At 37.2% G+C, this 17,100-nt stretch overlaps 1 protein-coding gene across 9 annotated transcripts in view; it reads right to left on the minus strand.

Moving 5' to 3' along the window:
• Positions 1–17,100, minus strand: part of TCF20 (transcription factor 20) — a 187,060-nt gene that overhangs the window by 76,907 nt on the left and 93,053 nt on the right. For 4 of the 9 annotated variants that reach the window (XM_060694592.2, XM_087873139.1, XM_087873137.1 and 1 more), the window contains one exon: positions 15,365–15,402. The exons of the other annotated variants lie outside the window; for them this stretch is intronic. The gene's annotated coding sequence lies outside the window, so the exon portion shown is untranslated. The remainder of the gene's footprint in view (positions 1–15,364; positions 15,403–17,100) is intronic. 9 annotated transcript variants of the gene reach the window in all.

Raw genomic sequence — 17,100 nt, forward strand, 5'->3', positions numbered from 1 at the left:
CAACCTGGGTCCTCATTTTACCCACCTCGGAAGGATGGAAGGCTGAGTCAACCTTGAGCCAGTCAGGATCAAACTGCCAAACTGCTGGCAGCTGGCAGTCAGTAGAAGTAGGCTGCAGTATTGTATTTTAAGCACTGCACCACCATGGGATATGATGCTTAAAATTCCAATAGTTCTACATAAATATGTCTTTGGAAGGTATTAATTCCCATTCCAAAAGATCTTTCTGTTTTGAATTTGGGGTGTGGAATACCCCACTTGCAAGAAATATTTATTGATAGAAGTGACAATTAGATGGTTTAAGAACATGCTGCTCTCCAGTTTTTTTACAGGGTAGTGAAAGATGTGTATGAAAGGAGAAACATAGTAGTAGTTTAATGCAATACAGGTAGTTCTCGACTTATGACCACAATTGGAATCAGAATTTCCTTTGTTAGGCAACTTGTGAATTGTACCCAATTTTACCAACTTTCTGCCACAGATGTTGAACAAATCACTGCAGTTGTTAGGTGAATCATGTCATTAAGTGAATCCAGCTTCCCCCATTGATCCAGTAAATACATGCTGATTGCCAAGTGCCCAGATTTTGATTGTGACCAGAGGAATGCTGTGAAGTTTGTAAGTATGAGTACTAGTTTTAAGTCATCTTTTTCAGTGCTGATGTAACTTCACACAATTGCTAAACAAGTGGCTGTAAGTGGAGGACTACCTACAGAAATCCAGTACAGTACTTAAGAAATATATATAGTAAAAACAGGAAGTGTTAGAGTAAAGAATAAATATGTGAAATGAGTGACCAATATGAAAAAGTACATTGAGGTGGTTTGGATATATACAGAATGAATGAAAATTAAATTGGAAAATAAAGACAGTATATATATATAAAGGAACTATGATTGGTTTCAGAACAGGAGGAAGACCAACGAAGATGGACCTAACATGATGAGAACTTGAGAATAGGAGAGACGTGTTTAATCTTCCTTCTCTCTATTTCGAAACATGAATCAGTAGCAACCGTGCTGAACTAAGAATTCATATTAGTCCTATAAATTCCTCTTTCTCTGCTGCATATAACAGATGGGGGGGGGGAGGACAGACATAGAGATATTTTTAATGACTGCCACTAAAAAAACAGAAAACATTGCAAGATACCATTTATAACAATAGCTATGTTTTCAATTCAGAAATGCTAGAACTGATATAAAAGGGGATGTGAAGGATCTTCTCATATGTCTCTTAAAATACAGCAGGAATCTAGCCAAAAACAATTCTGTCTCCACCCGAAGATTAGAAATATTTATTCAGCAATATATCTACTACTGAATGCATTTATTTCCAGGTAAACATGCTTATGCTTTCATCCTTAACCAATAGCTAAAGTATAATTTACTATTTTGGAAGACTGCAAGAAATGCTAGTTTTATGTATTATTTTGGCAGGCAGTCCTGTTGTTTATTATATAAATGCAAAGTCATGAGACAAACTGCATCTATGATATAAAAAGTATTACAATATATTTCAAGAGCATGCAATAATCATATCTGTCTATTGCCATATTCTTGTACCATTTTTGGTATGTCATTTCCATGTGCCACTTTAAGAAATGTAGTATACAATTTAGAATATGAAATGCAATATACAGTTAGGATTGGAAAAACTGTTGTCACCAGCCAATTTTGTTTTTCCTCCACCAGTATCTACCCTCTTTCTATTTGAAACAGGAAATTCTTAAGCTTTCTGAAAGGAGTTTAATTATATGATGCTGATAAACATGGATGGAGAAGAAAGAGACAGAAATGATTAGGAGTTGTGGGATATTTAAAGAGTGACATTTATAGCTTGTTTTATATGAAACCTACTGCAATTTCTTTGCTGATTCTTCACGTTTGATTTTTGGCATAAATTTATATAGTTATGTTATTTTAAGATAACATACTTGCATACACTCTATATGATAGGAATAACCTTACATTCACTATCCAGAGGAGATAACACTTGTAAACCAAATCTAAAAACAAAGAATACTTACTTGCTACCAATTAAAATTTAGTAGAAAATATTGTAGTCTTTCTGGTTTTTTTCCCTGTGTAACCATTCAAACAATCAATGCTTGATCTAAGCTAAGCAAAACAAAAAACAAAAACCCCACCCTCAGATTAACTGGATCAGTTATTTTTTCAAATTTAGTAGCCTATGCAGCTGAAAGAACTTGTACTACAGACTGTGCCTGTGTGTTTATCTGTGAAAGGTAAAGTACATTTTTCAGCCAATTAACTAGAAACTCTGTTTTCAGCAGGATGAAAGGATCTGCTTTGAAAGATGGGCTGGTGGGTGAACAGATCATTAGCAATGCTCTAAAGGGAGGACATGTGAAAGCTCTGCTTCAGGCAGCCGACTCTATTGGGTTTGATACCAATTCAGAACCCGGAATGGGATTTAGAAGACAACATCTGGCAAATCCATTTGCCTACCTCCCACTGTCTTCTTTTTGATGTGTGAAGAAAGGAAGTCCTGAGAAACTAACATTTCTCTATGAATTACCTAGAGCCATAAGGGCCTATCCAAGAGCCAAGGAGCATGCTCACAAACAGAAGGGAATAAAATTACATGGAAAAAGTATTCCTTTTTATAAAACTTCATGAAAGGGAACTTTAAAAATGTATTAATAGATCAGTCAAAGCTGCAAATACTAAATAATGCAACTCTTTTTACAACTACATTAAGACACACAAAATGTGAACATCTATTGGAGGTGCGAATGACAACACATGTGATGGCATCACACAAATGCTGTGATTTTTGTACTTGTGTCAGATACAGTGCAATTATGTAACTGCAGCATTTGTTTGACATCATCAAAAACTTGCCATTTTGATGTCATTGTAATTTATTACAGATACTATCATGTATCGACAGATATTTTGAGTATTTTTAAAACAGTTTTTGGACTTGTTTATTCCTATTTATTTCCAATTCTTGCCACATTTTAGTTCAGACGTTACACTCTGCTGCAATAAACCTTTTTTCCTTCCTCCCCCTCAAGAGAGGTTTAGTGTTCTATTAATGGAGCTTCTCTTTTCAGGTATGCATTTTTTATCTTCCTTCACTCTTCCCTTCCCTTCCCAAATCTTTAGCAATACACAATCATGGTCACAACTGCTGGGAAAACATTTATTTGCAAAATTGTTCACACATTACTTTGCAAATTGTACAAGGCTTTTGAAAGTAATGAAGTACTGGTGCCGTAGCACAATATAAACTTTAGGAGCTTACAATTTATTTTTATTATTTTTATCATCTATTATACACCACTCAGTGAAGAGTTTTCCAAATGACACATTTAGGCACAGAAAGGCATGTATCATAGAGGAGGATCAGCAATTTATTTTGTTACTCCATTCCACTAGTAGCTCAAATGTGAAACTATTTATTCTATTTTTAAATGCAAAGGTAGACTATTATATATATATTGCGACTTGTAATTGCGATGTGCTTTTTAACATTTTTGCCATATACTAAATAAACAAACAAACAAACAATAAAACAAATAAACTCATGAGAAGGGCTCTGATTAGATAAAACCATTTCACACTCTTCTACTGATCTTCTAAAAGTGAGCTTTGATTGGCTCATGATGTTGCCTGCCAAATATTGTATTAGTTTCATAAATGCAGACCAGCATTTAAATGTCAGCAGCAGAAATTACAAACAATGAAAAAGATTGTGGGAGATGTAAGACCAAGGGTCCATTGTGCACAAGTTTACAGCAGGTAAATATTCTTATAGAAGATGAGACCTACAACACAAATTAAAACAGTTAATGGAGTAACTAATGCAGACCCAGTGACTAAAACATTTGTAATAAATAACGTAGAGAATATAGTATAACAAATCAGGAAACTGTATATATTACTCCAGATGCAAATGTAACAAAGATTTATATAAGGCAATTAATGATGGAATGATTTGTCATAAGCATCCATCATAACTTACAGTAGGTTTCTTAATGCAGTATTAAACTGGCATGGCTCCCTGCTATCACCCAATAACCAAGGCAAGTATTCTACTTAGGAGCTAGAACAGGGCTGTCAAATTTGGCAGGCCAAATTTGTCACATGCTGGCCACACCCACTCCCAGTTTAGTGAAGGGGAAAAAAGTCCCAATACGTCACATGATGCCACTGTGACGCCACGAGTTTGACACCCCTAAACTAGAGAGATTAAAGGGAGGCTGGTAGCTATTGGAACCTATTGTGTTATCACTAGTCAAATGCTTTCTGTTACATTGCTGCTCAAAAGAATCCCAACACAAACCAAAGCAAACTATTCTTAGGAGGACAACACATGTGAAAAGGATGTACTATCTGCTCTGCCTTTAATGACCTGCTGCCCCTAGAGATGTTTTAACAACTTTCAGCCCTTTAGCTCTTTGCATCATAAAAAGAATTGGATGCTGCCTATATTGTAATGAATTCCTCTTCCCAAAATAAACAAAAGAAAGTGAACATTTCAAAGTCTGTTAGGTGCTCATGATTTCTCTATCTCAACCCATCCTCCCCTGAGGCTTCATCCTCTTCTACTTTTATAAACGACTTTAAACTCAAAATAGGAGTGATGCTCCCTTTTCCTTTCTATAGCATGAAATCTTGTACATGTATTATGCCTTCTTGTTATGTAAGAACAATCCTGCTGGATCAGACATGGAAATAACCTAGGATCTGCAAGATCAATAGTCTTTAATACACCTATCCTCCATGAATGTATCAAATCTCCTTTTGAAGTCATTCAAGCTAGTGGCTATCACTACATTTTGTGGTGGCATGTTAAAAATTATGCACTGTGTGAGGAAGTGGTTCTTTTTTTATTTTAAATTTGCTTTTAAAGAGGTTAATTGGATGATCCCAGTCCTAATGATTTGAGACTTTTTCCCTGTCTACTTTCTCCATGCTATGCATTGTGTTATGTCCTTCAATCATTATTCTGTGTTATACTCCTTTTTTCCAAAAGTATCCCAAACATTCTAGCCCTTTCTCATAATGAAGATATTCAAACCACCTCTAATCATTTTGCTTGTCCTATTCTGCATTTTCCAATTCTACTTCATTTCAGTATGGTTACCAGAACTGTATAAATGTAGTCCTTGACTTACAGCAGTTCATTTAGTGATTGTTTGAAGTTGCAACAGCACTGAAAAAAGTGACATTTTAAGTGCCATAGTTAAATGAATTGCTGCAGTTGTTAAGCTAGTACACGGTTGTTAAGTGAATCTTGCTTCCCTATTGACTTGGTCTTGTCAGAAGGTCACAAAAGGTGAACACATAACTGCAGGACACTGCAACCATCGTAAATATGAGCCAAGTGTCTGAATTTTGATCACATGACCATGGGGAATCTGCAATGGTTGTAAATGTGAAAAACAATCATAAATCAGTTTTTTCAGTGCCATTGTAACTTCAAACGGTCACTAAACAAATGGTTCTAATGGTTAAGGACTATCTGTATTAGCAATTCTTAATTGAGGAGAAAGAGAAATCTTTTATGATAATGTGCTTTTGAGTTTTTGAGAAAAATAGCATAGCAAGATTAAATGGGATAGGAAGAAGAATGAGTATGATTAAGGATGTGTGGCAGTTTTGCTTTATGGCAAATGTGTTAATGCCATTCTTATATTTTTAGCTTCCCTATTGTTGGCTTAACTATGCTATTTTTTATTGTACTTGTATTTTGTTTAATATATGTTTTTACCAATGATTTAAGCTACTTTTAAAATTTTTATGGTAAACCAATTCAAGATGTTTATTGGGATATCAATATAATAGAAAGAGAGAGATGATGGATGGATGGATGGATGGATGGATGGATGGATGAATATATTTTTTCTCTTTCTGACAAATCCTTGGATCACTTTTGTGAGATCCCTTGTCTTGAAATTCCAGTAAATGAGCTGAAAATCCTGCTAGATTCTAAATGCTTGAAGTCTTGAAGAAGAACACCTAAGAGTACGCTCCATCAAGATCTTCATTCTGAATAGTGGTTTGAACTGTTTATTCACCAAACACAGACAAAATGCCTGTGAGAATTAACAAGAATAGAGAAATTGGAAATCAAATTTCTTTACTACAGACTTGACCAGTAATACAAATAAGAGAAAATAAATAGATTGCTACAGCAAACCCGTTACCAGGACATTATCATAAAATGATAGGACAACACATCTACAACGTTTTGGGCAGTTCTGTAACTCAGTAAAGATATTTAGCAACTTAGAATATAACTAAATAGTTAACATCCTTTAAAGGATATTGAACATAAAATCTATCTATATCACCCAAAAATTTGGAAATAATTGAAGATGGTAAAGTGTATCTTCATATAAGGGACACTGTAAGAACACTTGGCCAAGTGTTTCTACCTCTCTACAGCCACAAGGGCAAGTTTCTAAGAATAAGGAGCTCCCCTCCAACAAGCAGAAGGAAAAGCATTAACAGAATAAAAGAGTTGGAAGGGACCTTGGAGGTCTTCTAGTAGTCCAACTCCCTGCTCAGAAAACCTGCTGTCCCACTGCTCAAGAAACCCTATACCATTTCAGACAAATGGTTAACATGGGCTCTGGAGAAAGTCCATCTGTATTTACTTAGTGTCAGACATTATAAATACCCCACAATAGAGGGCTTGCAGTAATCTAACATTTGATGATGAAATTCAGGAACAATGGTGAGCTTATTTTGATGATCAATGTTCTAATTTATTGCTTTTCCACTGGTTTGGTTCCCATAAGGGTTGATTGACCTATATTTTGTGAAGAAGACTGGATAATTTGTTCATACAAGTTTGATACCAACAAGATTGGTCACTTTTTGTAAACAGCTGAGGTAACGGCCCATTAGGATCAAACAGGATTCAGAGCCATAAAGATAAAATCTTGGAACAAGCCTCAAAATTGCATTAGGAACACATTTTGAAGAAACAAAAGAGTCCTAAGGAAGCTCAATTAAATAGTTTCATAAGCCCATAGATTTGTGCAGGGGCCAAGTTATATAACATAAAATAGTTGAGCAAGTTTATTTTAGCCATAAACAATTTAATTATCACTGGGATGTGACATAATTATTCAAAGATATTAGTTTTCTAGAAGCCTGAAAGACTATTCCCAAATATTTAAAACATTGAACTTGTTCTAGTTTATGACTTGATGAACAACTGGGTATTTTTTCTGCTGTCTGTTTTTGAAGTTGCTATATTAAAAAGCAATGAAGTGAAAAGATTCCGTATTTGACCTATTTGAATGTCTAGATGAAATCAGACAGACCTTACCGAGTTGCTTTTTTCATAAAACTTATGAATTAGCAACAAGAGTCATTGATTCACTCAAAATGTCACCGAGTCTAATCTCAGAAATATTACTGAATCTTGCTTTAAAAATCAACAAAGGATGCAAATAAAGTCAGATCAGAATGCTTTCTGTTTATCAGCTAAATGATGTAGCATTATGCATTGTCCTGATTGGAAACTCACTTCTTGGTGTTACTTATTCCTTCATCTGTAACCCAGGTATTGAGTTGGTGAATTACCGGTACCTGTTAAGTAATTTGTTAATGATGTACAATAGGCTAATTGGCCTATAATTAACTGTGTCATTCCTATTGCCCTTTTTATATAGGCAAACAATTATTTTTACCTTTCATTCCTCTGGGATCTTATCTGTGAGATTAATATATAAAAAGGGAGAGGTCAATACTGGTGCCCACCGATTAGAGTTAGATTTAATTAGTTGGAAGGTGGGGGATACAATTGCTAGAAGAATTTACCACACTTACGTTGGTTGATAACATATTTACTTTCTTGTATGTGACTAGGATAGTGAGGATAAAGACACATCCATCACTGAAGTATCATCATGAGAATTGTACTGTCCACTTTTACAGACAGCTTAACAAAATTTAGCTATGTTAAAGGAGACTAAGTCATACTGATCTGATAATAATGTACATATAAAAGATCAGAATTTCTGATAGTTGAGTATCTATACACATACATACATGCACACACACCACGTGTGTGTGTATACATAACATTTGTATTAATTATATTTATTTATTTATCTAATTTATTTAGGTGCCCATCTCACAAGCAAATGACTCTGGGTAGCATACAAGACTAAAAAAATAGAATATTTTCTGTATAAAGTACAATATATAGATTTGTAACTCTTTACTGTTGTAACAACATATATTCTATATTTTATTTTTCTGTTACATTTTTTCATTTATTTTTAAGCACTTGTTATGTACAGTATGTTTTGATAATGTATGTATCTTTGTCCTTCGTTATGTTTTTTCTTTTCTGTTATTATTTTAAAAGCAATAAAAATTTTATTAAAAAATACCGCACTGTGTCCTGGCTATCAACTGTTTCCAAAAGGTAAGTTATAACAACTATGTGACATTGAGCTGACCTTGGCTGATTTTAAAAAGCAGACACTGGAACTGCTTAATATTGGATTGCTAAATCATCAGTAAATCCTGGGGCTGTAAGCTAAACTGGGATGTTGAAAGAAGAAGGCAACACAAAACAACTTCCATGTTATTGTTATAAGAAGTACACGAAGATACTGTTAATTTTGATTTGAAATAAATTTTATTATTTATAGGTGGCTATTAAACTAATATTAGACCTCAATACCCTCCTCCACGCTTCCTCTTCCCATCCCCACCCATCTTTTAATTCATATTGCTGAATTTTCATTATTTATTTTTATTGTTTCATTGTTTTACTATTGTTATATTTAGCCCCACAGCAAGATGGGCAGCAAATGAATTTAATAATAAATAAAATAAAATTATACAATGCAGTGCCCAAAACATCTTCTACCAAACTCTGATCTACTCAAAACATATTGTGAATTTTAATTTTAATTAATTTTAATTTTAATTTTAATATACATTTATCTTTGTGCTCCATAATTCATTCAGCTGAGCTTATAAACCATATTTCTGATATGTAATCTTAGTAAAACCTTACCATTTATTTGAAATGGCAGTATTACTCCCATTATGAAAAAATAAGTGTATGAGTAATGAATATACTGTTCTGACTTACACTGAACTCACTTTCATACAGGATTTTTGTTTCATTAAGAGTCAACTCTAGACCTCCATATTTGGTAGCTGACCTTATTTCTGGTTCAGTTTCAGTATACCATATCCACATTTTCAGTACAGGTAGTCCTCGCTTAAAACAGTTCGCTAAGTGATTGTTCAAAGTTACAGTGGCACTTTAAAATGTGACTTATGACTGTTTTTCACACTTAAGACCATTGCAACATCCCCATGGTCACATGATCAAAATCCAGACGTTTGGCAATTGGTTCATATTTATGACCATTGCTGTATCCCAAGGTAATATGATCGGCTTTTGCAACCTTCTGCCAAGCAAAGTCAATGTGGAAGCCAGATTCACTTAACAACTAGTTACTAACTTATCAACTGCAGTGATTTACTTAACAACTGTAGCAAGAAATATTGTAAAATGGGGCAAAACTCACTAGACAAATGTCCCACTTAATAATTTTTGGGCTCAATTGTGGTCGTAGGTCAAGGACTCCCTTTACTAGAGTGTAGTTTTCACAGGAGCTATTTATGAGGTTATTTCTGTTTAATGTCACAAGAGACTACGGTAGTATATACTGGTTGACAAAATTCACTGTCTAACATGGCATTACATGAATGTGATTTCAAACCTATGCTACAGCTCTCCAAAACTTGTGATTTATTTTCTCACTAGAAAGAACACCTGGTTACCTCCCCCTACTTCTAGCCCTTGATCTCCTGTTGTAACATTTTGATCACAGATCCTTAATAGGATGGTTTCCCTCACATTAGCAGCTCGGACTTTTTGGTATACTATCAATTAAATGTACACCACCTTGTAGTTTCACTTTAAAATGCAGCCAAGTTTCATCTGGACTGTTTTGAGTTTTTGAAGGTAGTAAAAAAAATTGTATCTGAGGGTATGTGGGGTTTATTTTTGGGAGTGGGTTTCTTGGTTTCCTTCTGCAGGAACCAGAAGGGAGCAAAATATTCCCTGGTGCTTTTTTTAAATAGCCTTAGGCAGTGGTGGGACTTGAATAATTTAACAACCGGTTCTCTGGCTGGGTAGGCGTAGCCAATTGGTCATGTGGCTGGGTGGGTGACATCACTCATCACACCCAGCCCTGCCTCCTGGCCACTTGCCTCAAAGGCAGAGGTAGGATTCAGACAGTTGGGGCTAATCCCACCACTAGCGGGTCCCGCCCCACCCATTTTTCGGCCTGAAAACAGGCCAGAAAACAGGCCGAAAAACAAGCAGGGGCAGGGCCAGCCAGTGGTGGGACTTGCTGGTTCGCCACCTCTGGCCTTAAGGATGGAGGGAGTGCTAGCAATTTCTTTATTTTTCTACTGCATGGAGTGAGAATTTGGGGGGAGGGGTTTGCTCTCCCTCCTCCCTTCTCCAGATATTACTCAAGCTATCTTTCTCCTCTTCTACTCAATCCACTGCTGCAATGTGCCACAATTGCTACTAGAATACAGCACCAATTTGGAAAATTGTCCTTTTACATGCATAGCTAGCAGAAACCTTTTAAATGCAACAAAGGAATGGTGGCTCACAGCAATCCCTTTATAGCAAACACTGAGGGACAGAAAGAGATTTGCCAATAACCAAACAAACACACATCATGTGTTCTGGAAAGACATTGGGAGAATACAGGTAAAGGCACTAGCAATTTACTTTAATTAGCACTAGCTGTACACTGGGCTCCCCTTGAAGATCATCCAAAAGTTACAACTGGTCAAAATGGTACATGCAATGTTGGGCAGTTTGCCCCATTACAATGTTATGCAAGCTGCACTAGCTCCCAGTTTCATTCTAGATACAATTCAATATGCTGACTATCACTTTTAAAGGCCTACATGACATGGAGTCAAGTTATTTATATCTCCCTAAGGGTAGTAGCACTATTTGATGGAGCAGAGAAACCCCCAAAGATTTTTAATCCAGATTTACTGATTACTTTCAGATGGAGTAATTTGAGATTTGCACATCATAACTTTTCTTTCACACACATACAAGTATGCACTAATTTGTTTCAGTTCAAATTAAATTCACACATTTACATGTAATTTTCTCACTTTATTTACATGCATTGCTTTTGTATTACAGTACTGTCATTATGTGGAAAATCTACTAAGCATATATAGAAGATATAATCTGCATAGAACATATTCAGAAGGCTAGTACAGTGTATTATACAATAATGAGGAAAAACCCCTTTCTTTAACTAATTTGATATTCCAAGTTTACCTTTTATTTCTCTTGTTCCTTTCACTTCATCCCTTTAAATACTCAGCAATAATAACAGAGTTGGAAGGAATCTTGGAGGTCTTCTAGTCCAACCCTCTGCTCAGGCAGCAGGAAATTCTATACCATTTCAGAGAAATGGTTGTCCAATCTTTTCTTAAAAACTTTCAGTGTTGGACCACACAAAACTTCTGGAGACAAATTGTTCCACTGATTAATTGTTCTAACTGTTAGTTCTAGGTTGGTTCCCTCTTTAGTTTCCATCCATTGCTTCTTCTCCTGCCTTCTGGTGCTTACGTTGGGGACTACATTGATCCGCTCTTCTTTGTGGCAACCCCTTAGATATTGGAACATAGCTACCATGTTACCCTACTCCATCTTTTTATTAAACTAGACATCCTCAATTCCCGTAACCGTTCTTGTATGTTTTAGTCTCCAGTTCCCTAATCATTTTTCTTGCTCTGCTCTGAACTCTTTTTTAGAGTCTTAACATCTTTTTTATATTGTGGAAACGAAAACTGAATGCAAGTGTGGAATTATAAGTAGCATTAATACTTCATGTAGTCTTGATTCTATCCCTCTGTTAATGCAGCCTAGGACTGTTGGTTTTTTTGGCAGCTGCTGTACACTGCTGGCTCATATTTAAATGGTTGTCCACTAGGGCTCCCAGATCCTTCTTGCAGCTACTACTACCATGTTTCCCTGAAAATAAGACTGGGTCTTATTTTCTTTTGACCCCCGAAATAAGAGCTTGAGCTTATTTTTGGGGAGGTCTTATTTTCCCCCCATGTACCGGGAGGTGGGGGGTGAGGAAAACTGCTCCTCCTATCAGCAGCTTAGTCCGCGGAGCAACCAATCAGTTGATGATCTCCTGCCGCCACCTTGAAGAATCCCAACTGCTCTTGCAGCCGATTGAGGCTGCAAAAGCAGCAGGAGGCCCTACGCGCCTTGTGCCCCCTCAATCGACTGCAATGGCCTAAGTTCTTGGCGCGCCCCAGCCTCTGCCTGCCCTGCTTGCTGGCCCTGCTGCTGCTAGGACACTTTTGGCCACTGGCAGTCAAGCAGCTGCCTGTCCTGCTGCTGGCCTCGCAGAGGTTCTTTGCCCTTCTGGCAGCACTGCTTTCGGCTGTCCTGCTGGGCTGCTCTTGCCTGGTGTGGAGCGAGGTGTCCCAGATCTACCATGACTATCATGGGGGGGGGGCACGGAGTTGCAACCATCGGAGGTGGCGAGTCCAACGACAAGCGGGACTCCAGTGGCGGGACACGTCAGGACAGTGCTGGCCAGCCGCTCGTCAGCAGGCCGCACTCCTGGCCGGGTCTGGTTGCAAGTGGCACTGGCAGGCAACAATGTGCGTGGCTGGCATGAAGAACAGGGAGGTGGTGGTGGCAGCGGGACACATTAGGACAGCGCCGGCCATCCGCTCGTCAACAGGCCGCTCTTCTGGCTGGGTTTGGCTGTGAGCAGCACCGACAGGCAATGAGGTGCGCGGCCGACCCACAAAGAACAGGGAGGCGACGGTGGCGATGGGACATCCGGTCGCAGTGGCGTGACCGGGCTGAGGGCATGATGCAGAGTCCTGGGAAGCATGGCTGGAAGAGCGTGCACGGCCGCAGGGGTGAACAGCTGATGAACGGAAACATGGTATCGAACCAGGGAAACACAGTATTGAACTAGGAACCAGCCGCCCTACCACCCCCAGGTATGGTGAGACCCGGATTGGGATTTGACAAGGGGCCCTCGGCTGCGAGGTTCCCTAGTGCCGTGGAATGGTTGGGGCTAGCAAGAGTGTGCAAGAAACACCTCCAGGCGTCTAGAGAGATAAAACAAGAAGCAGCTCCCGATCATCTCAGCTGATCCGCGAGTCGTGATTAAGGGGGCCAGCTGCCATTATCTGACCAGGGAAGGGAAGGGCTGCCTCCTCTGCTGGCCATGCCCACCCCTTCTCTAGGGCTTAACTTTTGGGTAGGGTGTATATTAGGTCCACCCCAAAAAATCAAGCTAGGACTTATTTTGTGAATAGGTCGTATTTTTGGGGAAACACGGTATTGAATCAGGTACCAGCTATTCTATACCTGTGCATTTGGTTTTTCTTGCCTAAATGTAGAACCTTACTTTTCTCAGCGCTAAATTTCATTTTGTTAAATAGAGCCCAGTGTTCAAGTCTATAGAGATCCTTCTCTATCTTCTGAAGTGTTATGTATTCCTATCAGCTTGGTACTGTGTGCAAATTTGATGAATTCCCCTTCTATTTCTTTGTCTAAATCATTGATGAAGATCTTGAAGGCTACTGGGCCTAAGATAATGGTACCTTGGGGTACCCCACTACATACTTCCCTTCATGTAGATGCAGTTCTATTAAGGACTACATGTTGAGTGCATTGGTCAGTTAGTTATGAATCCATCGGATGGTGATGCTATCTAACCAAATATTTTTCTATCTTATCAAGTAGTAGGTTATGGTCTACTTTATCAAATGCCTTACTAAAGTCCAAGTAAATTACACAGCATTTCTCTGGTCCACTAATTTGCTCACATTGTCAAAGAATGCAATAGGTTTTGTCTGAACTATTTTTGGCAAATCTGCTTTGGCTTCTGGTTATAATTTTGTTTAGTCTCTAGAATCAGGGGTAGGCAACTTTTACAACCTGTGGACTTAAACTCCCAGAATTCCTGAGACAGCCAAGCTGGCTCAGGAATTCTGAGAGTTGAAGTCCACAGGTTGTAAAAGGGCCACAGTTGCCCACCCCTGCTCTAGATGTTCACAGATTATCTTTTCCAGAATCTTCCCAGATATTGATGTCAGACTGATAGATCTGTAGTTTCCTGGATCCATTTCCCCCCCTTTTTTTTGAAGATGGAACTATATCAGCCCTTTTCCAGTCTCTGGTACTTTCACAATGCGCCAGGATTTTTGAAAGATGTGGTTCAGTAGTTCCAAAACACATATGCCAATTGCTTCAGAACCTTGGGGTGTAATCCATCTGGACTTGCTGATTTGAACTCCTCTAGGGTGGATAGGTGTTCTCGTACCATTTTCTTGCATATTTCACTTGCACTCCTAATCAGCATTTCACAGTGTTTTTTCAGAATGGTTGAACTGGTTTGTGTGTGTAAAGGCAGATGCCAAAAATGAGTTAAGCAGTTCTGCTTTTTCCTTGCTGCTTGTCACCTTCTTGCCATTTTCTCCCTTTAATGGACCAATCATTTCCTTGATTTTTTTCTTTTTTTTTTTACATGTTGAAAAAAGCATTCTTTTTGTTATTTTTGACTTTTGTTGCAAGACTTATTTCATTTTGAGTTTAGCTTTCCTGACTTCATCTTTGTAGATTCAGGCTATTTGCTGATATTCTGCCTTAGATATGTGCCCCACAAAATCCTAGATAAATAGTTTAGGTGATCTGAGTAAAAGGAGCAGGAAAGTATTAATACTTCCAAGAATAAGTCAGTAATATGCATGAAGCCAGGCCACATATAAGGTAAATGGCCCATTTAATTTCTCATTGTAGCCAACCAAACTCTTCTGGTCAAAAGCAGAAGATCAACTGTATATATAGGGCTGCCCACTTTAACTGTAATCTCCTTCAATTTAATATAAGCAGATGTGTTGAGATTGCAGCTTTCTGAAATCCAAGCAATTGGCCATGATATAATTCCAACATATCTGGGACACCAGAATGGAAGTAGTGTAAAATAAAGGTCCAAGGAAGGCAGTGGGGTATAGTATACCTACAGTGTTCAGTCATACTATTAAACTGATCTGCTGAATTCTGTATAACTGTTAAAATTAATGCCTAACAGTTTGATTATGAGGTTTTTTTAAAAATTAAACATTCTCTCACTTGCAATTGAACTGTAAAAATGATCATATTCATGCAATATTTTATCTTATAACAATCAACTAATTGGTTCTCTTATGTCACTTCATCACAAAATACTTTGAAAAACCTTGACAGAGAAGTCAAGCTGTATGCATATGAAATAATGGCAATCATCTTTATATATACAACAGAGAAGGGGTCCACTCACCCCTCTTTTTCTATCAGCTTCCATTTGCATTGTATTATCTGAAAAGATATTGAAAAGATATTGGAAAAGATACACTTCTAGAATCTTATCAAAAATTGTTTTTAATTAACTTGAGATAAAAACATATCCACCTTTGGTTGTCGAACATTTAAATATGTTAAGTGCAAATGTCACTGTATTACTAACTTGCTAATACTGTACATGTCTTATAATTTTACCAATTCTGCTCTTTTGAGGGGGAGGGGGAGGCTAGATCTCACTCTACCTGTACCATTCTGATGTCACATGGAGCTATTTCCAGCCCAGTTACCATGGAAACCACAAGGCCTTCATACCAGTTAGCAGTTCAATATATAATTTACTCAGTTTTTTCCACTCAAGTGATTGAAACTCATATATAGCAACTGCATATATACATGTATGCATAACTTCCTACCAATTTTATTTTACAAAAATATGTAATTGTATGACTGTCGAAACAGTTAAACAGTAAATTTGTTCCTTTAAAAAAATTGCATGGGCTCACAAAAGGAACATTAAAATTGGGGCTCTGATGTCAGTTTTTCCCAAACTGAAAACTTCCCACATGTAATTAGAGACCCCTACTGTGATGGCTACACAGGGGCGAAATGGTATGAGTTTGGTCAATAGACCTGTACCATAGCATCTTTAGGAAGCGTCACTATATTATATGCTCAGCACTTTAAGAAACAATCAAGCAAATGGTAGAGGAGAAATTATATACAACAGTGCCAGTGAACTAAATTAGGCTTGAAACCACAAAATCTAGATACGTAATATGTTAGAAGAAGGGCAATAATGGTTCAAGGTATTCCAGAGAAAAGCAAAGCCTTTCATAGGAAAGTTGATGCCCTCTCTCATTGCTAAGGTAGTGGGGGAGGGGGAGAGAATAAACTTTTATTATTTTAAGATATGCAAGAAGATGTTACTATTGTGAAACCTGTGGCATGGATTAAAAGTAATATTTTACTTTCTCTGTGGTGAGAATTATCATGTAGAAACCATGAAGCATAACAGCTATAACCACATGCTAGAGAGAAATTTGGAAGAAAGGAAGTAATTATTTTGCTACTATAGTTCCAGTCCAGCTGGAATTGGGGAGTGGAAGGGAGGCATGTTTTAAAAGTAGAAATGAATGTCAGATTAAGTATTTCTCACAATTACAATATAATATAGCCTTTATTGTCATTGTACATCAATGTATATAATGAAATTGGTTTTAGCCTCACTGGTGCAATCCATGACAAAAAATACAAACAACATAAACAGTATAAAGAATAATCCCTATGTAAGTAATTAGGGGGAAAAAGAAAAAGAAAAAAAAAGAAAGAAAAGGGCCTGCAAAGCTATAGAGATATCATGCTTTTCAATGTAAATATTAAAAATACTCAATGCAGACTTTTCTTAGAAATATTTTTATCTTGATATATAAGTTGTTTTTTTATCCATATTTCTAAGGCCATAAAGTGTATAATCTGATTATATTCACGTTTAGTCTGAAGTTCTATTTTGAATGGAGAATCTATGAGACTGTAGGCTAAGGCCCCAATATAGTATATATCTGTTTATATCACTATCAACGCCCTTATAGCGTTCTTGTATGGAAAAAAATGGACAGGAAATACTATATACATTATTTTAAGTTTCTGAAAAAAGGCAAGATATACATTTAAACAAACAAGCCTTACTGAATCCAGCTTGCTCTGAATTATTTA

This window comes from Pantherophis guttatus, chromosome 7 (genome assembly GCF_059756535.1).
Source record: "Pantherophis guttatus breed Tessera chromosome 7, ASM5975653v1, whole genome shotgun sequence".
NCBI lineage: Eukaryota > Metazoa > Chordata > Lepidosauria > Squamata > Colubridae > Pantherophis > Pantherophis guttatus.